At 41.1% G+C, this 24,601-nt stretch overlaps 1 protein-coding gene across 2 annotated transcripts in view; it reads left to right on the top strand.

The window, feature by feature from the left end:
• The first annotated feature begins 688 nt into the window (after positions 1-688).
• dag1 (dystroglycan 1) overlaps positions 689-24,601 on the top strand; it is an 89,889-nt gene continuing 65,976 nt past the window's right edge. Inside the window, exon 1 of one of the 2 annotated variants that reach the window (XM_003217546.4) lies at positions 689-826. The gene's annotated coding sequence lies outside the window, so the exon portion shown is untranslated. Of the gene's footprint in view, positions 827-891; positions 1,040-24,601 lie in introns of those variants that run through there. The other variant, XM_016991563.2, reaches the window with a different exon arrangement.

Below are 24,601 nucleotides of genomic sequence, written 5' to 3'. Positions count from 1 at the left end.
GTAATGCTAATATTGTGCTATGCTAATAATATAATTTATTGTATATACTTATTATTTGTAAGCAGCTCTGAGTCCCCTTCAGGGTGAGAAGGGCGGGATATAAATGTAGTAAATAAATAAATGATAAATTTGTGCTTTGGCTGCAACAGAAAGCACCTCTGCGGCACATACCCTGTTTTAGTGACAAAGTACAGACTACAGCAGGCCAGGGTAAACTTGGGCCCTCCAGGGATTTTGGACTTCAACTCCCGCCATTCTTAACCATTCCTAATCCCTTGAATTTAAGCGGCTGAGGAGGAAAAGGAAAGGGCCTGAGGCTGTTAGGAATGGCGGGAGTTGAAGTCCAACACCCCTGGAGGGCTCAAGTTTGCCCAGGCCTGGACTACAGTATATAAAAGAATCTACCTTTCGCCCAATAGGAGGCGCGGGGACGGGCGCGGCCTCCAGCCCTCGACTCTGGACCGAAAAGGAGAGGCAGAACTACCCCCAAAAGGGAGTGACCTGGGGGTATTTATGTATTTATATATGCTAGGGGCGTGGCTTCGCCGGGCGAGGGGGCGTGCCCAACGGTTCGAGTAGGGGGAGCCGGCGCGCGCGCGCGCACGCACGAGGGAGAAGGAGAAGGGCGAGAGGCGGAGCCCCGCGGGTTGGGTCGGCCTGCCTCGAGCCAAAGCGGGCAGACTCTGCCGAGCTGCGCTGTGCTGCGGCTCGGCTTGGGGGGGAAGAGGAGAAAGAAGGTGGTGCTGTGATTGGCTGCTGCTGCTGCGGTGGCCGCGGCGCTCGTGCCGGCGGTTGCTAGGCTCCTTGTGCGCCGCCCCTCCCCCAGGTACGTGTCGTGCGCGCGGTCGCCGCCGTTGCGCCTGCTCCCTGGCGCGGTTGCTCGCTCGGTCCGTCGGTCGTTCGGTCAGTGTGCCGGTGGCGAGCCCCGGGAGGAGGGAGCGGCCTCCGCTCTCGGGCCCCGACGTCGCAGTGGGAGGGATGAGAGGAAGCGAGGGAGTCCGAGAGAGAGCGGCTGAGGGAGGAGAGAGCGCCGCAGTAGGTGAGCCCTGAGGCCCGTCGGCGTCGCCAGCGTCAGGCCCTCCTGGCAGGCCGGGCGTGGAGATGCGGGCCCGGCAGGTGCAATGGGCGGCCCAAGCGCGCGCAAGGGGGAGGGGGGGGGCTCCGTGCCTCTAGAGGTGTGCGGGTTGGGGGAGAAGGAGGGCTCCCTCCGCCTGGCCCCGGAAGGATGGGCGGCCTCTGGAGGCAACTGGGCGACTGGCAGAGTGCAGAGAAGCCTCGGAGGCCCCCAAGGAGGCGCCTGTTTCACCGTGGCCTTTCGGGGGAGTTGTAGGCCCCCTCTTCCCACGCCACTCTGCAGCTGCCTGCCATGTTGTTGAGAAATGGGAGTCCTGCCTTGGTGAGGGCTCAGGAGGGAAAGGCGCTTCAAGGCCAGGCCGGGTGTCCCAGGAATCTATTAGGACCCTTCCACACAGCCCTGTATCCCAGAATATCAAGGCTGTGTGGAAAGGGCCTTAAGAGATTCACCATTAAAAAGTGCCTGCTCCGAACAAAATGTTTGTTTCCCCCACTCTCCCTCAAAGCCTTTGCTATCAGGGAGATCAATGTGTCCTGGCTTCTGCCCCGTCCTCCATTCCCACCCCCACTTACATATTTGTGTGTTTTTAAAGAAGAGGATGCTAATGAATTCGCCTTTTTGGAAAATATGGCAGTGTGGACTTAGGGCCCTTCCACACAGTCCTATATCTCAGAATATCAAGGCAGGAAATCCCACAATATCTGCCTTGAACTCGGTTATCAGAGTGCACACTGACATATACTCCAGTTCATATATTCAAGCAGATATTGTGGGATTGATATTCTGGGATATTGATACTCTGGGATATTGATACGCCTTGATACTCTGGGATATTGGGGCTGTGTGGAAGGGCCCTTGGATAACCCAGTTCAAAGCAGATATTGTGAGATTTTCTGCCTTGATATTCTGGGTTATAGGACTGTGTGGAAGGGCCCTTAGAAGGCTTCTGGTTTTGGGGCCGGAGCTCATCAGGACCAAATAGGGTCCCAATCCACATCTCCCAGGCGCAAAAGAAAGGAGCAAGCAGGCAGGGTGGCTAGAGGCTACTCCAGTAAGAGCAGCCATGGTGATCTCCAGCATGTAAGATGAAATTGGCCCATAAATATTCTTTGTCTTCATTACAGTATCTCTATAAGATAATCATGAACTGTTTTTTGTGGTCAGTTTATGGCTTGTACTTTTACAATGATAATAATAATAAACAACAAACAACTTTATTTTTATCCCGCCCTATCTCCCTGAGGGGACTTAGGGTGGTTTACAACAGAAAATTGGCAAACATTCAATGTCGGCATAACATAACAAACAGATCAAATCATAAACAATAGAATAAACAACACCAGGTGTACTTATAGAACAACTCTAAAATAACAAAATTCAAAATTTAAATATATAAATCAAACATATAGAGCATGTTTATTAATAGATCTAATAATAGTAAACAGTTAAAACATTAAACGTAAAAAGGCAGTTTGCGACAAGCCATCAGGGCTGAGGTAGTGTCTGAGTCAGAGTGTTTAAGGTGCTGGCCAAATTAGAATTATTATATTGCACAATTCCACAAGTTAAAAAGAACCTATACAGGTCTAGTTACCACCATCCCCCATTCCCTCCCCATAGTGTCCACCCCCATTCTTTATGCCCTCCCAGAGATTCCCAGATTCCCTCAGTTAAGGAGTTACAACTGGAACTACAACTGGAACTGTGGTGAACTTTTTAATTGCTAGATAAGATATGTTTCTGTAAACACATGTTGATGTATTGGGGTTGTTATAGCCTTCTTAGAACAGTAATGATTTCCATTGAATGGATGGATTAATATCTGAATAGATTAATAATAGGTTATCCTTAGGGTCATCATAAAGTTGCAAATGACTTGTTAGCACACAACAAGATTCAGCATATGTTAGATTAAATACCAGTTTGTTTAAAATAGATTAAATAACGGTTTGTTTAAAGTTCAGTTTATTCACCAGGGATGTTCTATAATATCTATAGACTTGTAAAGCTATTCCTTGAAACAATTATTCTTGTAGGTAATGCCATCATGATACCAATAACTGTTGGCTGTTTCACCTCATGCAGAACGAGTGCGCATTCCAGAAGCTTAATCTAGTGCAGGCATCCAGTACAATTTATTTTAAAAAATCCCTATATATATTTAGAAGCAACGTGTAAGGGCACGTTCTAACAGCAGCATTCTTGAAGGGGTGCTGTAGTGCTTAATTGAAAGTGCAGTAACAGCACTGGAAAAGGCAGATATCATATTCGTACACAGCACTGATTTTGTAATAATTTGCAATAATCCCCTCTGGTCTTGGAAGCTAAGCAGGGCCAGTCCAGGTTAAAGTTTGGCTGGGAAGTGAATGCCCGGTGCTGAAGATGATATTTCAGAGGAAGGCAGTGGCAAAACCACCTCTGATAATTCCTTGCCTATGAAAATCTTAGGTGACCATAAGTCAAAAGGTGGCTTGAAGGCACATACACAATAACACATATGGATGATTAGTTAACCAGTATGAACTTGAAGTGGCTGATGGTTGCTTGCTGCTGGAATTGGATATACTGAATTAATACTTCGAACTTCTTACTAGAGCATATCAAGAGGTTTGAAGTTCAGAAATCACATCCAACATAAGCAGAACAACATCTGAATATACATTAATCATATATTTTTCTCAGTAAATAATATAGAAAGCACTGCCATAATTGCTTTTTGGGTAAGCTAACAGAACAACATTTATTTAGGAGCCTTGAATAAATGTTTTAAGGCCAGAAATATGTGGTCTTCATACTGCAAATTATAACATTTTTCCCTACTCATAAAACTATTGGTAATCTTATATCAATTGCATTATACTATGAAGAAGCTGTAGGAACAAAAGAGATAGATGAGGCTAGCTTTTTCCCAGTGGAGCATTTGCTTTTTTGAGAACTTGGAATGGCTTTGTCTCCAATATGCTTTGTGTTTTGTCATGTGGTGCATTGGAGCTTTAAAACTAGGTCTTGGCCCTTTGTGTGTGAGAGAGAAAGCACAGCATGACTTTCTCCTGTTGCTGGGGGTTTTGCCATTTATAGTTCGCAGTCTGAAAGTTGTGTTGTAAACAACTTCCGCATCAGTTGAAGTCACTTGCTGATTTTGAGATGGAACTATGACATAGATGTTTCATTGTGTCTGTGAATTTTTATATGGTTGTTTCTGTATATTGTAAGAGTTTAAATGTTGGGACTCTGACTCTGGAGACCAGGATTTGAATCTCTACTCAGCCTTGGAAACCCACTGGGTGACTTGGAGCAAGTTGCATTCTCTCAGCCTCAGAGAAAGATGAAGGCAACCCCCATCCCTGAACAAATCTTGCCAAGAAAGCCCCCTGATACTGTTGCCATAGATGGGAAACAACTTGAAGGCACAACACAACAACAGTACTTGGAGTGAGAGAGGAATGTCGTATTTCTTTATTATTGATTTGTAAAGCACTTCTCTATCTCCTTGCCCTAAAGATCCCGTGCTGATAACTGTTTAAGATTTTCAGTGGTGATACAGAGTTTTAACTGTTCTGAAGAAAAATAGGAGCATCCTTATGCACCAAGGCATTAGTGCAATATGTAGTACAGTCAAGTCATTGGAGATTGCTATCTTCTCATGAAAGAGCCATTTCCAAAGTGGTACAAACTACATAGGACCCTCATCTTTATTTGAATATAAGGTTTATAGGCTGACTTCTGGGACAGTGTTGAGCAGTTGTCAGAGGCTTGGGGAAGCAGAAGTCTGTACCCTATTTCTTCTGCACCCTCAAAGAAACACAGTGGTCCCCTTTAGCTCCTGGTTTTCATTTCCTCCTTATTTAGGTCCATAGACTCCTCACCTCAATACCTCAATAGAAAATACTGAAAATGAGTCATGTGTGCCCCCCAGGCTTTAGGTTGTTCTGTTGTCCAAACTGCTTGTTGCCCAAAAAACAAAACATGAGAGGGCATTGTCAAAATGGCCTTAGGCCTGCCTTCTGTTCTCAGACTACAACCTGTATTCCAGGATAGACCTTCCTAATGTGATAGACATTTGATGAAAACAAAAGATTGAAATTGACAGTTTGAAAGTCATAGCACCCAATTCACAGTGCGCCAGTGCAATTTCAACTCAATTACAGGTCCATATAAATAGACCAACCTTCAAGGCTCAGGTAAAAGCCTGTAATGATGGGGGCCTGGTGAATATCAGTTGGAGCAGACTTGTACAAGTGCAGGGCTGCTACCAAGTAGGTTTTGTCCTTCATCTCACCAGCTTTATTGCTCTTACTAGTAGGCATTTGATTAAAACCTGTAATGCTTGTCCTAGAGTGTGGTCGGTGTAATATGAGTAATTTATAGAATGGCCCCATATTTTAAAGGAGAAGTGTTCATTGTACATGCTGTTTAGTGGCTCATGTAAAGAAGAGAAAGTGTATTTTAAGGAGAAAGGGATTTCTGGTGATATGTGCTGTTTGTGGTAGTTCATAAATTCCCAGTTTGTACCATATATTGGTTCTCATTTCCATGCTACAAGTGTAACATGATAAATTATTTACATTAAATGCCGACTCATCCACAGTGAGAACGTTTTCTGTTGCATTTCTAGAGCTTTTTCTGTGGTATCATCTTCCAGTCAACATTCACTAGTGATGTGCAATTCTGTACTGTCCCTACATATATTACTTGTTGCATGCCCCCAGGTAGCATTGTTTGAACTCATTGAGAAAAGGAATGTGTTTCTTTGAACTTGTAGCTCTCATATACACTGGCCAGGAGGGCCTGCAAGCCTCATGTGATTTTGCTGTCTCCCATGTGCTTTTTCTATGCCACCAAACTTGATATAATGGTTGCAATGACAGCATTCTTTCAATTTTTTAAAAGTTAACCAATACACACAGGCAACTCAAACATTATTTTAGAGGAGAATTTTACTCCTGGATGTTTCTAGGAAGTGTGGTGCTCGTTGAAAACAAGACACATGATCTGCACATGGTTTTTTTGAATTAGTAAACTAGCCCTTTGCTTCTGTTTAATTTAAGGAGTTTGCATTGATGGCAGTACTAGAATATGACTGTAGCCTCTGGGAGGAATTGCCCTCCAGACCTGACAAAGTTGACATTTCTTTTCTAAGAAATACAATATATATTATTAAAAGGGAAATAGATACAGTTTTTCAGAAAACTGGGAAGAATTATACATCTTTTACAGAGATGGGCAAGCCCTAAAAGTCCAGAGGTTAATATTCAATTATCTGAACCAGCTATGGGTCACACCAACTCTCATCTGTCCAGAGGTTCAGTTCCAGTTTTGTAATATTTTGAGGGTGTTTGGCTGAAGCAAGTCAATTGGGGCTGCCTCATGCTTTAAAGAACTGTTACTCCTAAAATGCTTTTAGATGTTCTGGTTCTCTACCTCTATCTGAACATCCCCTCTCACAGAACAGAGCCAAACCAGCCCCTGGTCAGAGAGCTGTTACATAGTGGTCCTCGAGGAGAAAATTCTGACCATTCAACAGCCCGCTGTGAAGAATTTACACGGCACTTTGCAGATAAAGTTGCTCAAATCTGATCCAACTTTCATGTTGTTATTGATACAATTCCAGTTAATGTAACTCTGGCTCTTGCTTGCTCACTGTTGTTGGATACCATTCAATTTGTGAAGCCTGAGGATATGGACAGGATCCTTGGAGAGGTAAGAGCTACCACATGTATTCTAGATCCTTGCCCTTTATAGCTTATCCAACAGGCCAGGGGAGGACTAACAGAGTGGGTAAAGATGGTGGACAATGCCTCTTTGGAACAAGGCAGAATGCCAACTTGCCTAAAGAAGGAGTTTGGGAGACCTATATTAAAAAAGCCATCCCTGAACCCCTCCATAGTGGACAATTATTGGCCAGTGTTTAACCTTCCCTTTTTGAGCAAGGTTTTGGACGGTGAGATTGCCTCCCAAATGCAGGGATTTCTGGATGAAATAGATTAGATCCATTTCAATCTGATTTCAGGCCTGGCGATGGAACAGAGACAGCTTTGGTTGCCTTGGTGGGTGACCTATGAAAAGAGCTAGACAAGGGGAGTGTGTTCCTGTTAATTCTCCTGGATCTCTCAGTGGCTTTCAATAACATTGACCATGATATCTTCCTGGGCCATTTTTCTGAGATGGGACTGGCAGGCACTGTTTTACAATGGCTCCGTTCCTTCCTGGGCGGACAGACCCAGAAGGTGGTGCTGGAGAACTACTGTTTGAAACCTGGCCATTCTCTGGGGTTCCTCAGGGTTCTGTTTTGTCCCTTATGCTGTTTAACATATACATGAAGTCGCTGGGAGAGGTCACCTGGAGTTGTGGAGTGCGGTGCCATCTATATGCAGATGACACCCAACTCTACTACTTCAGATCTAAAGCCAAGGAAAGTGTCCTGACCCTAAACCTGTAATCAGTAATGGACTGAATGAGGGCAAACAAACAAAGTTAATCCAGACAAGACAGAGGTGCTCTCGGTCAGTCAGAAGACAGATCAGGGAATAGGGATCCAGCTTGTGCTGGATGGGATTACATCCTCCTGAAGACACAAGTCCGCTGTTTGGGGGTCCTTCTGAACTCAGTGCTGAACCTGGAGGCCTAAGTATCTGCAGTGGCCAGGAGAACCTTGCCACAATTAAAACTTATGTGCCAGCTGCACCCATTCCTTGAGAAGCCAGATGTGGCCACGGTGGTACATGCCTTAGTTACATCCCATCTGGATTAATAATATAATAATAACTTTATTCTTATATCCCACCCCATTTCCCTGAAGGGACTCAGAGCAGCTTACATGGGAACCAAAATTAAAATATATCACCATAAAATACATTTACATTACAAGGCATAATCCCATAAAACATGTAAAACATCATAAACACTACAACAACTGATACCAGTAGCCGAGCCCAGTAGATATGGTCAGAGCTAAAAGGGTGGACCAAGGCTTGTGCAATATACTCCAGGGACGCGGCTGGTGATAAAGTGTAAATGCTAGATATTAAGTAGGGCTAAAAAGGCTAAGTCAAAATGTTAAACCGATTAGTGAAAAGCACATTGGAACAACCACGTTTTGAGATCTTTCTGAAGGCGGCCAGGGTGGGTGCTAATCTGGTCTCTCTGGGGAGGGGGGGTTCCAAAGCCGGCGAGCCACCACCGAGAAGGCCCTCTCCCTCATCCCCACTAGGTGATGGAGGTGGGAGTAAGAGAAGGGCCTCCCCAGCAGATCTTAAGGCTTGCGCAGGTTCATAGAGAAAGATGTGATCGTAGAGATGGGCTGGACCCAACCGTTTAGGGCTTGGTAGGTTATAACCAGCACCTTGAATTAGGACCGGAAACTTATCGGCAGTCAGTGGAGCTGTTTTAATAGGGGGATTGTTCGCTCCCTATAATTCTCTGCAGTTAACAACCTGGCTGCCAAATGTTGTACCAATTGTAGTTTCTGGGCCGTCTTCAAGCGCATCCCCATGGAGAGCGCATTACAGTAGTCCAATCTGGAGGTAACTAAGGCATGGACCACCATGACCAAGTCAGACTTCTCAAGGTACGGTCGCAGCTGGCGCACAAGTTTTAATTGTGCAAAAGTCCTCCTGGCCACCATCGACACCTGAGCATCAAGCGTCAGTGCTGAGTCCAGGAGGTCTCCAAAACTGCGGACCTGCGTCCTCAGGGGGAATGTAACCCCATTGAGCAGAGGTTGCCACCCTATGCCCCGATCGGCCTCACGACTGACCAGGAGATCCTCTGTCTTGTCTGGATCAAGTTTCAGCTTGTTAGCCCTCATCCAGTACATCACAGTGGTCAGGCACTAGTCCAGGATTCAAGGGGCTTCCTTGGAATTAGATGAAAAGGAGTAGTAGAGTTGAGTGTCATCTGGATAGAGATGGTACCGAATTCCAAAACTCTGAATGACTTCACCCAGTGGTTTCATGTAGGTGTTGAATAGCATAGGAGATAGAATGGAATTTTGCTGGACCCCACAGGTCAAAGGCCAGGGGTCTGAGCAGGTATCTCCCAGCTTCATCAACTGGGTGTGACCCTCCAGGATAGAGCGGATCCACTGCAATGCAGTGCCCCTAATACCCAATACCCATTCCAGAGAGCCACCCCAGAAGGATACCATGGTTGATAGTATCGGAAGCTGCTGAGATGTCCAGGAGAACTAACAAGGACACACTCTCCCTGTTAAGTTCTCTCCACTGGCAAGTTTGATAAGCCAAGAAGGGCAAGGATCCAGTGCACACGTAGTTGCTCTCACTGTCCAAGGATCCCATCCACATCATCAGGCTAAACAAGCTGAAGCAAATCATTAAAAACCAGACAAGCAGATGCCTCGGTTACCTCACTTGGTACTGCTCTAAAGCTGGTGTCTATGTCGTAATGTATCTGAGCGACTTTATCTGCAAAATGATGTGTGACCTCGCCACATCGAGTTGTCAGACGGTCGGGGGTTCCTCCCCCCCCCAAAGATGGAGGAGCTCCCTTGTTGTAGCCCAGCCTGCACCTGAGCTGTCAGGTGAGCCTTGGGTTGGGCCTGTTCAGCCTGTGATTGTTCCTGCACCTGACCTGGCAGAAAACTCTGGGTTGGGGCCTAGTATTTCCATGCATCCAGATGAACCTGCTGTTCCCGGATAGCCAGAGCTAGAGGAGGTTGCTGCCCCTGAGTATTTGGGAACAGGCACACAATGGTTACAAGCAGGCAGCTTGAACTGCATTCCTTGGTAGAGTCAGGGTTGAACCTTTCCTTGCCAGATGTGAAACTTCCCTTGCCAGATGGGAATTTTAGTTGTGATAAGACTAATGAGCTTGACAGAAAGAAAGTGGTATGTCAACAGAGACGAGAAAGGGAGGTTTCCAGACACAACAAGAGGCTGTTATTGAGAAAGGGTTTTGAACAAACTTCCCATGGAAAGAGGCCTTGAGCTCAGCCTTAAGAGGAGCTGCTCCTGAGAGAGATTTTCAGAGATGGTAACTTTGCTCATCGAGAGAGTGATTCCTGTTTCATGCTTCCATGGCAAATTCATGTAGCCTTGCATCTTGAGTTTTGTTCCAGTTCTTGTTTTGCTCCTGGGGATTTTGGATTGTCAAGTTTTTGTTCCTGATAGCCTTGCAGTTTGGGTTTCCTGCTCCAGTCAAAGACCCTGTCTTTTGTTCCAGTCATTGAATCTATTCCTTGTACTAATCTTGGTGCCTCGATTCCTTTGTTCCAGTTTTGATCCTGTTCCTTGGACTAATTTTAATACCTTGTTTGGACTTTAATCTTGTGTGAGACTTTTAAGGACCCTTGTTTCAAGAATCATCAAGTATTTTGTATCTTGTGGACTTAAGCCTTGTTTCAGTGACTTCTCCTTGATTTGCTTATAGTCTGGGCCTCCAGTGTGGTTTTGGGGTGTCTCTGCATCCTAGGGGGTGCAACATCCCCGACCACCTGAAACAACTCAGCTGGTCCATTAGTTACAGACAGAATTACTGTAATTACTGTAAGGCACTCTATGTGGGACTGAAGAAGAAGGTTTTTAAAATCTTGTCTGGAGCAGCCGTGGGTTTTTAAAATATTTTTATGGATTTAACTGAATTATTTTTAATACTAATAATATTTAATACTGTTTTAATATTTGTATATTTTAAAATTGTATTGTAATGCTATTAATATTAGCCGCTTTGAATCTCCTTATGGAGAGAAAAAAACGGAATATAAATAAAGAGAAACATAACAATCCTGCAAATTTCTGACTTCAGGTAGTCTGGGAGAGGCAAAGAAGGCATGGGCAAGCCATAGGACTACCCCTTTGATCTAAATTGGCAACGTCCAAATGTGTATTGCAAATTACTCTTCTGAATTAGCATGTGCGCATTTACAAAACATTGTGTGGATATGCTAAGAACATAGACTTAAAATGTAATTATTCTAGAGCAGTTTAACCTTAGATGCTTGAACGGTACAAATTGCTTACCTAATTTTTGCTGGGAGTTACCATTTTGGACCTGCCTCACCCACACTGTAGATCAGGGGTCCCCAAACTAAGGCCCGGGGGCCGGATGCGGCCCTCCAAGGTCATTTACCTGGCCCCCGCCCTCAGTTTTATAATATAATATTTTTATATCAGTTTTAATAATATAATATATTGTATATACATATAATATTGATAATAATATTATGTTATACAATATAATACTAATAGTAATACCATATAATAATATTATATGTTATATATTACATATTATATAATAGTATAGTGGTATAGTTCAATATAGTAATATATAATGCTAATATTGTGTTATGCTAATAATATAATATATTTATTGTATGTACATACAGCTGCTCTGAGTCCCCTTCGGGATGAGAAGGGTAGGATATAAATGTAGTAAATAAATGCAGTAAATAAATAATTAATTTTAGACTTGGGCTCGGCCAAAGTCTGAAATGACTTGAAGGCACACAACAACAACAATCCTAATTAACTTGACTATCTCATTGGCCAGTAGCAGGCCCACACTTTCCATTGAAATCCTGATAGGTTGATGTTGGTTAAAATTGTTTTCATTTTTAAATATTGTGTTGTTTTTTCGTTGTTGTTGTTGTTGCACTACAAATAAGACATGTGCAGTATGCATACGAATTTGTTTTGGTTTTTTTCAAATGATAATTCGGCCCCTCAACAGTCTGAAGGATTGTGGACCAGCCCTCTGCTTCAAACGTTTGGGGACCCCTGATCTAGATGGTCTTTGAGGGTCCCTTTCCTTACCTATGGTCTTATGAAACGATCTAGATGGTCTTTGGAGGTCTCTTTGCTTACCTATGGTCTTAGAAGATTGTCTAGATCAGGGGTCCCTAAACTAAGGCCCATGGGCCGGATGTGGCCCTCCAAGGTAACTGACCTGGCCTCTGTCCTAAACTTTAGACTTCAGGTTGACCTAAGTCTGAAATGACCTGAAGGCACACAACAACAACAATCTTAATTTTGGACTATTTCATCCTAGTCCGGCCCCCTAACAGTCTGAGGGACTGTGAATTGGCCCTCCACTTAAAAAGTTTGAGGACCCCTGCTGTAGATATTTTGCATCTATTTTTTCTTACACTTGATTCCTCCTGTTCTTCGTCTAAAGCGTTGTGGCCTCATTCACTACCTGTTTCTAAGGTGTCTCAACTCTGAAACTATTTTCGGGGGAAAGTCACTTGCCAAACTTGAAAACATCTAAGAGTAGCTCTTCTGCAGTTTCCTTAAAGTTCCCTAGTCCCCAAAATAAAAACAGAAGTGGATTTGTGATCATATCTTTTATGGATTATTTTGGATATATTTTACACATGATATACAGCATATACAATCTATGAGGCAGCCTACAGTGGATTATGCAAACAACATTACCCTCCAAACGTCATGAAGTTGTCCACCTTGGTATAAAATGTGGTGGAAGCGCTGGCATCTACGTGAATGAGGAATTCCTTCTTGACTCTAAATAATCTAGCCTTAATATTAAATAGAGGTCCTAGTTTGTACAACCCCTTTTCATTGTGAACTTGATTGATAATCCACAGAGCTCAGTAGTTTGAATGCATAAGGGCCCATTCTTCTTTTTTCATGTCGTTTTATTAGTAAAACATATAAAACCCGAAAGATAGTTGCATCTATCAAGTAGGAAATAAGGTACCACTTATAAAAGTGGGGAGGCAAGTTTAACTAATTTATGACTTGGAATGAGGAAGTGCCATCAGAGTGGATGATGAAGCAGTTGCTCCCCCCTGTGGCCAGAATCGAACATCCCCTCAGGAGAAGGTTAAATTGCCTCTGCGTCTGTCTGTCTTGGTCTCTGTTTGATGTGTTTATGGGCATTGAATGTTTGCCTTATGTGTGTATAATGTGATCTGCCCCGAGTCCCCTTCGGGGTGAGAAGGGCGGAATATAAATACCGTAAATAAATAAATAAATAAACAAACAAATAAATAAAGTAAACAGGGAGGTTCTGCTGTATTTCAAATACCATTGCTTGTTTTCTGTAGTGTCCCACTATAATTATTGGATTAACAAATTGATTTGAAGACTTGAATCTATGTCAACTACTGTCAATAAAATAAACCAAATTGTGAGATTTTCTAAAGTAATATGTGAAGGCAAAGCTACATTAATTGAAAAACTGCTGCTTTTAACTCTATGGTTAGCTTCCATCAAAATCTCACTAGTGAACCTGGAATCTCTAGGTCCTTCAGCATGAATCTGTGACCAACGTCTGGCAGAGGATTCCTAGAGGAAGCATTTTAATCAAATCTGTAGATAAATAATTAAAATATTTTTATAATCCTATCTTATTTGTATAACTACATATACAAATCAAGTAACCATCAGCAAAATCTAATAAACTAAAGTTGCATACTGCAGCCAAACAAATATGCTGTACAGTCCAATGAAACAAAAGTAAAGAGTTAGCTGTCCTGTAGTTGTGGGAAATTCTACTGTTTCAGAATTGACCTACACAGAGGTTTTGCAGTGCCATGAAGACAGGATAACCAATAACGTCTGCTGACTATATCTCAGCAAATGAAGTTGTATGGAAAGCCAATATTGTGGAAGTGTTTGAAAGTTAAATTCAGCACGTTGAATTGGGCCATGAAGCAAATTGATATCTAATACCACCTCTGCAGTATAGATTGTGATTCCACCTTCCACACTAGTCAAAAATGGTACATCAGTCTTCTGCATCACTAAGCAGAGATTGAAACAATTTATCACCTTACCAAATGTGGTACAGTAGAGTCTCACTTATCCAACATAAACGGGCCGGCAGAATGTTGGATAAGCGAATATGTTGGATAATAAGGAGGGATCAAGGAAAAGCCTATTAAACATCAAATTAGGTTATGATTTTACAAATTAAGCACCAAAACATCATGTTACACGACAAATTTGACAGAAAAAGTAGTTCAATATGCAGTAATGCTATGTGGTAATTACTGCATTTACGAATTTAGCACCAAAATATCACGATATATTGAAAACATTGACTACAAAAATGCGTTGGATAATCCAGAACGTTGGATAAGCGGATGTTGGATAAGTGAGACTCTACTGTATCTGCATCTAGGCCAGCAGAGAAAAGAAAGAACCAGAGGAAGGCTTTCCATCTGGCTTCTGCTGGCCTTTATTCCCGTGTAGGTGCTACTGTCCCTCACAGAACGGTGTCAATGGCTACTGCAATGCCAGGACTTATTCCTTATTCAGACCAACAACTCCATCATATCTTGGACTTTCACTTTCCTGGCAGGTAAGGAGATATAAAGCAAAGTCAGCCACTGATGGTGGAGCACCAGTAGTATTTCTTTGTACTGCAGTTGTCTGTAAATCCAAGATAGAGAACATTGGCATAAATGTTTTGCTGGAAAGCTTTCTACAGGGAGGTGGTTGGCCTACTGCATGAACTAGATTAGTGTTTGGTTTGATCCAGAGTGGCTCTTATATTTATTGAGTAATTGAAGCTTGGGTAGTCTTCATGAACTGTCTCATAAAAGGGGTAATGCTTTATTCAATCCCAGAGGTTCTTGAAATATGTATCAAATATGCACATCCTTTGTTTTAATGATGTGTACCCCACCTCAAGCTGTAGGGAGAGTTGGGTAATAAATTTAATGTTATCATCATCATCATCAAGTCTCTTACCTGAAAAGGCTTTCTACTGACCTTCTCTTGTGGTCTACCTTCGTGATCGCCTTTCCCCCTATGAACCTGCATGATCTCTTTGATCTTCCAGGGAGGCTCTCCTCTCACTTCCACCTCTATCACAGGCACGGCTTGTTGGAACAAGGGAGAGGGCCTTCTCTGTGGTGGTCCCTCGGCTTTGGAATTCCTTCCCTAGGGAGATTAGACAAGCCTCAACCCTGCTACCTTTAGAAAACAGCTAAAACATGGCTTTTCCAGTGTGCATTCGAATAATCAACCCCATAACAGACCCCTCTTATAGAAATATTGCATTTCAGCACTTTATAACTTGACTCTGTACCCCTCCCCAAATTCCCCTAGATAACTCTTTGGCACTTTGCCCAGGCACTTTATCAAAAGGTCTTTGCACTTTCTGACTTGACCACCCCCTCTTTCTATTCATTAGTGGTGATGTATTTTGTTTTATCATTTTATCATTTTATTTTGTTATTATTGTGTTATATTGTACTACTATGTTTTATTCTGTTTTATCTTATTTGACTTGTTCTGTTGATAGTGTTCATTTATGTTTTTAACACTGTTTATGTTTTGTTTTGGGCCTGGCCCCACGTTAGCCGCCCTGAGTCCCTTCGGGGAGATGGTGATGGGATAGAAAAATAAAGTTGTTATTGGGTTGTTGTAGGTTTTCCAGGCTGTATGGCCATGTTCTAGAAGTATTCTCTCCTGGCGTTTCGCCCACATCTATGGCAGGCATCCTCAGAGGTTGTGAGGTATAAAGTTGTTGTTGTTGTTGTTGTTATTATTATTATTATCGACTGGTGCAATCTCCAGATTTGGAGCATTCTCTTTGCTACTTTTTCCACACTCACTCTGCATCCAGCTACCACCCACTCTCCCTCTATCAGAAGATGAAGGTAAATTTGCTGTTGTTTTATCTTAGTCTTCTATATTCCCTGTAGTGCCAATGTGCTTCCTTCCTCAGAAGATAAAGTCTTTAGAACTATAGTACTTGAGCATCCTCTAGTCAGAATGTTGTACATGCTGGTCTTCGTTGGAAGCATGGCCTGGGGAAGCGGATGGACTCAGGTTAGAGTAGTGAGGAGCGGGGATGAAATTCTAAGGGGCATCAAACCTTTTTTTCTGAGTGGGTTAGAAACTTGGACTCTAGGTTATGTAAAAATTTAACATTAGATTGGCCGTTTTAGAGGAAGAGGGAGATGGTAAAGAAGAAGTGCCTCAGTTCTTGCCTTCGCTGCTCTTCCTTTTTCTTTGCCTTTGAGCTCCTCTCTGTACCCTTGTTTATGAGGGAGAAAGTTAGCTTCACCGTGAAGTTGTTGCAGGGTCTTCATGGTGAATCTAAGTTCTCTCTCACAAGTGAGGGAAATGAATGGTGCAGAGTTGGCAGCTTTTTCATCCAAAGGAGGAGACAACAGAGGCAACCCAGAAGCAAAGAAAAAGGAAGGACAGCAGAGACAAGAACTGAGGCACGTCTTCTTTTCCTCAGAAAAGGACTGCAACGCCATCAACACTGAGGAGAGGTGAAGAAATCGAGACGATTCCACTTTACTGCTTGAGGAAAGGTGCCCTCTCACAAACTGAGGCACTAAAAACCTATCTGTGGGCTGAAAAGGTTTAGCCTGTTTTAATATCAGCCCCTTACTGCTGCCAAGTTGTGCAGGCCTGCACTAGAGACTTAATCACAGAGTGGATTGTAGCAATGTGGACAGGATGGAGAATGAATTCCAGTCTGGGAGAAAGGTGGGCTTCAATCAATCAATCAAACAAACAAAGAAGGTAAAAACTGTGCTGTCTAGTGGCAGTGCTTTTTCCTTTCATTTTCTTCTTCTTAATTTTCTCAGCATTGAAAGATTCACCTTGCAAAGAGGCAGTCTTTTGTATTGTTCTGGTCCTAACAGAAAACTGCTTAAAAACTAAAAAACCATTTCAAGAGTGCTGCCCTTAAGCTTTTCAGTAACTTAGGAAGTGTTCCTTCAGGCTTGCTGTAGTAGCCTAACCCTGCTCTACTGTGTTATCTTGGTGCAGCTTTAGTCTATTCTTCCTCATTCCCATAGCTATGGCATCTAAACACTGGTGTGGTAAAGCCCTAGAGATCTACACCTGAGTGCTTAGTTACATATCAAATCAGTGTGTCTGTGTTTCTATCTATATCTATCGAGACAGATTTAGCTATCATTGGCTTATTGATGATACTCAACACCAAGGCTATGGATGACTTGGTGATGACTTTGTTTTAAACCTCATTGAACTCTGTGGAACACCAGATATTTTTATGGTGTAGGAAAATGTGTGAACCACAGTATTTTTCTCAATTAATGATGAAATTTATCTACCTGGGCAACTAGTCTTCATGGGTTTGTTGAAGGAATCTAAATTGCATAGTGGGAAACAGGATGTTGAAATTGACCAGATCCTGCAGTATACTTAGATTTTATTATTGTAGTATCTTACAAAAAGTAGCATCTCTATTGTTAAAATTTGTTTGTGATTCTGAGTTGTTGTTTTTTTTGAAGAATTGAAAGGAAACTCAATTATCTTCTATTTCAGCCATCTGATGCTGTGGGCATTCATTGTTGTAGTTATAAGTGCCTGCAGAAAAGTTTTTAAAAGCCAACTATCTTGAATCAGGTTTAATTTTGGCACCAAAGTGTTATCAGATTGGGAGGAGCAGTGAACCCTTTTGGAAGAAGGAATGGAGTGCTAGTTTCCTCACAACAACAACAAAACTTTATATACCGCTCTATCTCCGATAAGGACTCAGAGCAGTTTACACATCATAAAAACAATACAAATACATAATACAAAATACAACCAAATATAACAGCAATTAACAAACATGTTTAAAATTCCACCAGCAGGAATGAGAAAACAGTAAAACACTTAACCATTCATAATATGTGGTTCAGTGAAATGAAAAGTTTTCTTTTATCACTTAGAAATTTGTGTGAGATTTCCAGCATCTTTCCATTATGGTTTAGTAATAGAGTGTCAAAACAAAAGCATGTGAAATAAGTAATTTTAATTGTAAGTGGAGCTGATAGGATTCTTCTAATTGAACATTTAAGATTTATTTATTTATTTATTTACAGTATTTATATTCCGCCCTTCTCACCCCGAAGGGGACTCAGGGCGGATCACATTATAACACACATAGGGCAAACATTCAATGCCCATAAACACATCAAACAGACTGAGAGACACACGCAGAGGCAAGTTAACGTTCTTCTGAGGGGATGTTCGATTCTGGCCACAGGGGGAGCAGCTGCTTCATCATCCACACTGACGGCACTTCCTCATTTCAGGTCGTAAATTAGTTAATCTTGCCTCCCCACTTTATAAGTGGTACCTTATCTCCTACTTGATAGATGCAACTATCTTTCGGGTTGCTAGGTCAGCAACGAGCAGGGGCTATTTTTTATTTTTTAATTGACGGGTGCTCACCCCGCCACGGGCTGGCCTCGAACTCATGACCTCATGGTCAGAGTGATTTAAGGCAGCTGCTCAACAGCTGCGCCACAGCCCGGCCCCGCAGATCTCTTTGAACACCAGGGCCTTACTTAAAATAAAATAATCTGTTTTTCAAAATGTCTCCTCTGAAAGAAAAATCTATTTCACATTTTGTGGGGATGTTTATTCCCCCCCCCCATTGCTTTCAGAATGGTTATTTTTTTTCTAGTGTTCTTTAATGTGATACCATTGAGTATGATTACTGTTTCAGTAATTACACTACATTTACATCTATACTGTATTGCAAAGTGTATGGGCAGCACTCATTATTTTGTGGGGTGAAAGGATGGTGCAAAGAAAGAAAAGATAGAAAATGTATTTAAGCCTACCAAATCGCGGCAATTCAAAATGACATTTGTTATTCATAATTTGGGAAGGGAAATTTGCAAGCATTTTTTTCAGGCATACTAACTTTGCGAAGGGACTTGGGAAGAGATGCCTAGATAATGCTTCTCCAGAAACTATTGCCACCTTGGATAGTGGTTCATAGAAGATTTAGTCGATTGATAGCTGTGTGCAACGTTGGGAACCATTTGACATACAGTCAGGATTCCCACAATAACTCATTATGTATGGAGAGAGCCCATGATTAAAAAGTACATTAGGTGTGTGCAAATGTATCCTTTCCTATATTCTGTGCCTTGATTGTTTTAGAAAACTGTTAAAAACCTGTATGAGATTGTAACCTAACATTTCGATCTTCAGTTGTAATGTTACATTGTTGGGATCTGTTCTTTCGTATTTAATTGGTCTACTTAAACCTAGTTCTGTTTTGCTGAAAATTTTCCTTCCCTCCAGTTTGTGGTGCACATTGTGAATGTGTTCATAGTAGGCCAGATATGCTGAATTGCTAACTCTTAATATTGGTTGTTCCACTTTAGTAGCCTAAGTATAGGTTAGCATGCCAGTTTGGAATACTTTGCTAGGAATTTGAAATAACTGGAATGCTGCTATATTTTTGGAGAAGAACAGAAAAGATTGACTCTGTAAGTATTAATGGAAATTCTTCAATCTGGCTATTACTGGAAAAGAGAGAGAATTTTATTTTACAAATATGAAATACATTTAATATGTAGGCTCCAACCTTTAGAAATTCGAAGGCTTCACATTGCCTAGCATGTGATTGACCCCACTGGTAGTTAGCATCACATATATAGCACATAGGGTAATTCTAGTTTTTACATATCTTTTGTTCTTATTTTCTTTAAAAGGGTAAGGTAAAAAGGTAAAGGTTTTCCCCTGACGTTAAGTCCAGTCGTGACTGACTCTGGGGGTTGGTGCTCATCTCCATTTCTAAGCCGAAGAGCCAGCGTTGTCCATAGACACCTCCAAGGTCATGTGGCCGGCATGACTGCATGGAGCACCGTTACCTTCCTGCCAGAGCGGTACCTATTTATCTACTTACATTGGCATGTTTTCGAACTGCTAGGTTGGCAGGAGCTGGGGCTAACAGCGGGCGCTCATTCCGCTCCTGGGATTTGAACCTGGGACCTTTCGGTCTGCAAGTTCAGCAGCTCAGCGCTTTAACACACTGTGCCACTACCAGACTTAATATTGTGGTCCTGGCTTTTTAAAGACTCAATTTTCTGGGAGCTTTTATCAGAAGTCAATGCTATCTTAGATGAAACATTTCACCCATGCATATCCCCTCACCACCTTCTGCTTCAGATGTGACTATTGCTATTTCTGAGTTTAGTGTTTTTGCCAGTGGCATTATTTATTCTATGAAACCTTCTCCAAAGGGTTACCTGCTGCTGTTATTGTTTGACAGGTAGAAGCTCATATTTTTGGACTCAGAACCCGAGACTGTTTTGGTTTCTGCTACAGTTTTAGTTTGTTTTTAGATAATTGCATTTGATAACTGTAACTATTTTATTTGTTTTGATATGTGATAGCCAAAAACCTATTCCCTTTTAGAATAGCATATATGCCAGTGTACTTACAGTGGGTTCCACAGTTGCGGAGCTGATTACACAGCAGGCATAAAGGCCTTGAGCTCACCTGTTGTACAGCTTGAAATAGTTCCTTAGTCAGCAAGTCTAAACAAGAGAGAAAGTTGTTTGTTTGATTGTGGAATCATAGAATCATAGAATAGTAGAGTTGGAATAATCAGTTGGTCTAGAAACCAAACTTTTGCAAATTGAGAAAGTGCAACTGTTTTTGTATATTTTAAAAAAATATTATGATATAACTCTAACCCTTATTAAGATTTTGTTATAGGAATACTGAATATAGAATATCAGAAGAACTTGTAAAATGGAATTGTTATAGTTCAGGCAGGGAAACATTTTAGAACCACATATGAACAACAGTTCTTTCCAAATGCAGTCCATGTTCTACATTTGCCATTTTCATTTTTGCCAATTTGATTATTTATAGATTTGAGTGATATATTCTCACTAGGAATCTCTTAAGGCCTCCAGCGTGACTCTGTGGTCAATTTCTATCAGAAGTTGTATAGTAAGGCTTAGTGATTCCTAAAGAGAACACTTCACTAGCATTTGTAGATCCTCCAGCATAATTCAATGGTCAACATCTGGTGGACCTAGAGATTCCGAGAGAAGTTGTCTCCTAGGGAAAAATAGCATTTTTTGGGTTGCTGCGAGTTTTTTCAGTTGTTCTATGTGTTTTGTTTTACACTGTTGTTGTCTTGTAAGCCACCCCAAATTCCTCTAGGGAGATGGGCCGGGATATAAATAAAGATTATTATTATTATTATTATTATTATTATTATTATTATTTCCTCCTTTCTGTTGAAATTGTCCACATGCTTGTGGATTTCAGTTGCTTCTCTGTGTAGTTTGACATAATGGTTGTCAGAGTGATCCAGAATTTCTGTGTTCTCAAATAATATTATCTGTCTAGGTTGGTTTATCATGTGCTCTGCTATAGCTGACTTCTCTGGTTGAATTAGTCTGCAGTGCCTTTGATTCGTGTCTGGGCACTGCGTTTGGTGGTCCCTGTGTAGACTTGTTCACAGCTGCAAGGTATATGGTAGACTCCTGTAGTGGTTAGAGGATCTCTCTTAACCTTTGCTGAGCAAAGCATTTTTTGAATTTCCTTAGTGGGACAGTAGATTGTTTGTAGGTTTTGTTTCTTCATCAGCTTCCCTATGCGGTCAGTGATTTCTTTGATGTATGGTAAGAACATTTTTCCTGAATCTTTGTTTTTACTCTCGTGGCATGTTCTTGCAGCTTTTCTCATTAGTCTGTAGAGTCCACTTTAGGTGGGTCAGTTCACCTTGGAGGAGGATTAGCCTTTTTTATCTGCAGCTTTTTACTTTTGCCTGGGGGGGGTGTCTTCTGCTCCTTGCTCCAGTAAATGTTAAGGTCCTACTGTACATACAGCAGATTATCTACATGCAGAAGGACATATCTAGCACCATAGCTTCTGCATTTGGATTATTAATTTTATTCATGAAAATTTCTAAGAAGTTTGTAGACCTGAAATTCTCTCAAGGAAATATTGTCTTATTTATCTACGTCCTTCTGTTAGTTTGAAGGCTATACTGACAATTACAACATTATATCCATAGTGGGTTGCATACGTCCGTTAGAACAATAACATTGGTGATGGGATCCTTTTTGGTATGTTGATGTTTGGGTCTTCATTGTAAGATTTAAACCATTGAAGTCGCAATATAATCTGCACAGGATTTACTGTTCTATCTAGGTTGTATGAGTGGCCCTGGGCTGTTTCCAAACTTCATATGATAAACATTCCTACTGCAATATACAGCTGATGGTGAAATAGCTTGCTCTACTTGTTTTTAAGTTACTATATCAGTATGGTAAGAGACTTGGGAATGTGTGTGTGTGTGGGGAGGGGGGGGGGAGAAGCTGATATAAAAGGCCCCCCCCCCTCAACATAAAGCATTGACACAGCCTTTAAGATTGGACACAATATTTTGTTGTCTTCATATTGGTAATTGCTTCCTAATATTGAGATGACACATTTGATTTTATTTTGGCTACTCGTTGCTTTTTTACTGATTCACATATAGAGTGTGGTTTAAGATTTTGCACTGCCAAAAATGCTGCTTGCTACTCCTAACCATGAACTTCAGTTTGTTCTCTGATTCCATTGTGGTACAGTGTTCCCTTGCTACTTCGCAGTTCACTTTTTTGTGCCTTCGCTGTTTCGCAGGTTTTCAATTAATAATAATGTACACATTTATTGCAGTATTTTCGCTGTTTCATTGGTTTTGGCGGTGTGCAATGGGTTTTGGAGGGGTGGGAAGGGAGAAATAAAGGGAGAGGGGGGAGGTTAGGGAAGGGTTGGAATAAAACAAGGGTTATTTAGCTTTTTTACTTATTCTCTGCTTGTGTACTGTATATTGGAACTGCTAAAATAAATTACAGATTGCATTGTAGTAAGTGGTCTGTGGTTTGCTCTCCTCCACACATAGAATAAATATAGTGTCCCTACTTCGCGGATTTTCACTTATTGCGGGAGGTCTTGGAATGCAACCCCCACGATAAGTGAGGGAATACTGTATTTGACCTGATGTTCTGTTCAAAAAGATACCTCAAGTAAACATCTTGAAATTCAGTAGTCAAAAATTGGTTTAGTCGTTTTCTCACCTCTAGATCTCTGCTATGGACAACTGCCTTTTTTCTCTGCCTTTTGTCTAAATTCTTTATTTGATATCTGCTAAGGTATCAGTAGTTTTCTTGGAAGAGATTTTGTTTTTCTTCTCCATTGGGAAGCATATCTGATTCCTAATCATTGTGCTTGCATTGGCGCGAAACATGATATATTGCTGTGGGCATGGCTTGGACGTATGTCGGATGTCTCACATTTTCTGCTGCCTTCACTGCTGGCCCTGTGTGCTTGAACCAGGAAAGTTAGTCTTCCATGATATTTAATACTTTCTTTTAATAGACTGAAATGTTCAGCTACTAAGGTATATTCCTAATAGCACTTTTAAAAAACTTTAAAAAAGATAATATAGGGAATGAGGGGTGGAGTGCTTGGTTCCATCTTCATTCACAGCTTAATGAAAATTATCTGAACCAAGCAGGAGAAGAATTCTAGCTTAAATATCTCTTTAATCTGTTTTGATGTGAAGGAGTATTTATATGTTCTTCTTCTACATACATTATGAAATGGTATATTTCCTGTATGATAGAAGCAAGGAGCAGAAATGAGTACTGTGTCTAAGCTACAGATACCTCTACTTTCAAAACTTTTATTAAGGCAACCCAGTTTATTCAAGTGAGTTTCTTTCTAGCAAGGGATATGGAACATCCTGACTTGAATTATCTGAGTTATCTGTATTTCTCACATAGGTTCATCACAATTAATACATGATCACAATTAGTAAAAAATAAAATTATATTATGAGCTGTGGAAATCACTTTCCTCCTACAAAGAAGAAACCCAGTTTTTTTTAAAAAAAATAGTATTATATTTAAGGAACAAAGGGATTATTTACAGTTGCATGACTGTAGTTGTTCAACACGTCTATCAGATCTACAAATGAAATTTTAATTAATATTATTAGAATTCAGATTAATATAAACAATTTAAATGATATTCCCATTTACACTATATAATACGTGATAAATAAACAAAACATTGTTAGCCTAAAATTCATTAGTTATTCAATCTCCTCAAAACACCTTGCCATTATCTCAGTGGCTGATATTTTGCATCTGTTTCACTTTGGCACATGATTGATGAAATTTTGAAGAGGAATGCCATTCTTTCAAAAATGCTGCATCAAATGATTTGAAGTTTCACTTTTTTTGTTAGCTCACTATTCTCAGCCAAGCTCCTAGATCTTACACCTGTCTTGCAACAAAACCTTTAGTCCAAAATGCCTGACTATCATCCAAACTTCCAAAATAAGCATGAAACTCAATATTTGTAAAACTCATGACTACTAATTTGTGTTTGTGTTGATAAATAGATGGTTCATGAATCTCAGCATGGAAAATCACTTAACTAATAAATCCAAGAGTTTGAAGGACTTGATAGATAATAGCCACTTACCTCTTTGTATGGAAAAAGACTCATGTATGATCAAAAGGAAGTATGGTACTTGAAGGAATTTGAAACCAGACATAAACTGGTTTCTCAGATTTGTTATCTCCCTATTACCTTGTATTTTCAATTTTGTTCTAAGTAAAAGACATAAGCTTGATTAGTTACAGTAAGTGTTTTTGAGTTTTACTTGGAAGATCTAGGTTCAGATATTTGCTTAGCTGTGAAACTTACCAACTTACCAAGTAGACAAGTCTCAAGGCAAACTGTGACTCAAGATTGTTCTAACAATGAAATGGAATGTACCAACCCATAGTGTCCATGGCAAATCTATCCATGA

Source organism: Anolis carolinensis, chromosome 2 (genome assembly GCF_035594765.1).
Source record: "Anolis carolinensis isolate JA03-04 chromosome 2, rAnoCar3.1.pri, whole genome shotgun sequence".
NCBI classification, from domain to species: domain Eukaryota; kingdom Metazoa; phylum Chordata; class Lepidosauria; order Squamata; family Dactyloidae; genus Anolis; species Anolis carolinensis.
Note: the sequence above shows the minus strand (reverse complement) of the source record. Positions and strands in the feature narration are given on the sequence as shown.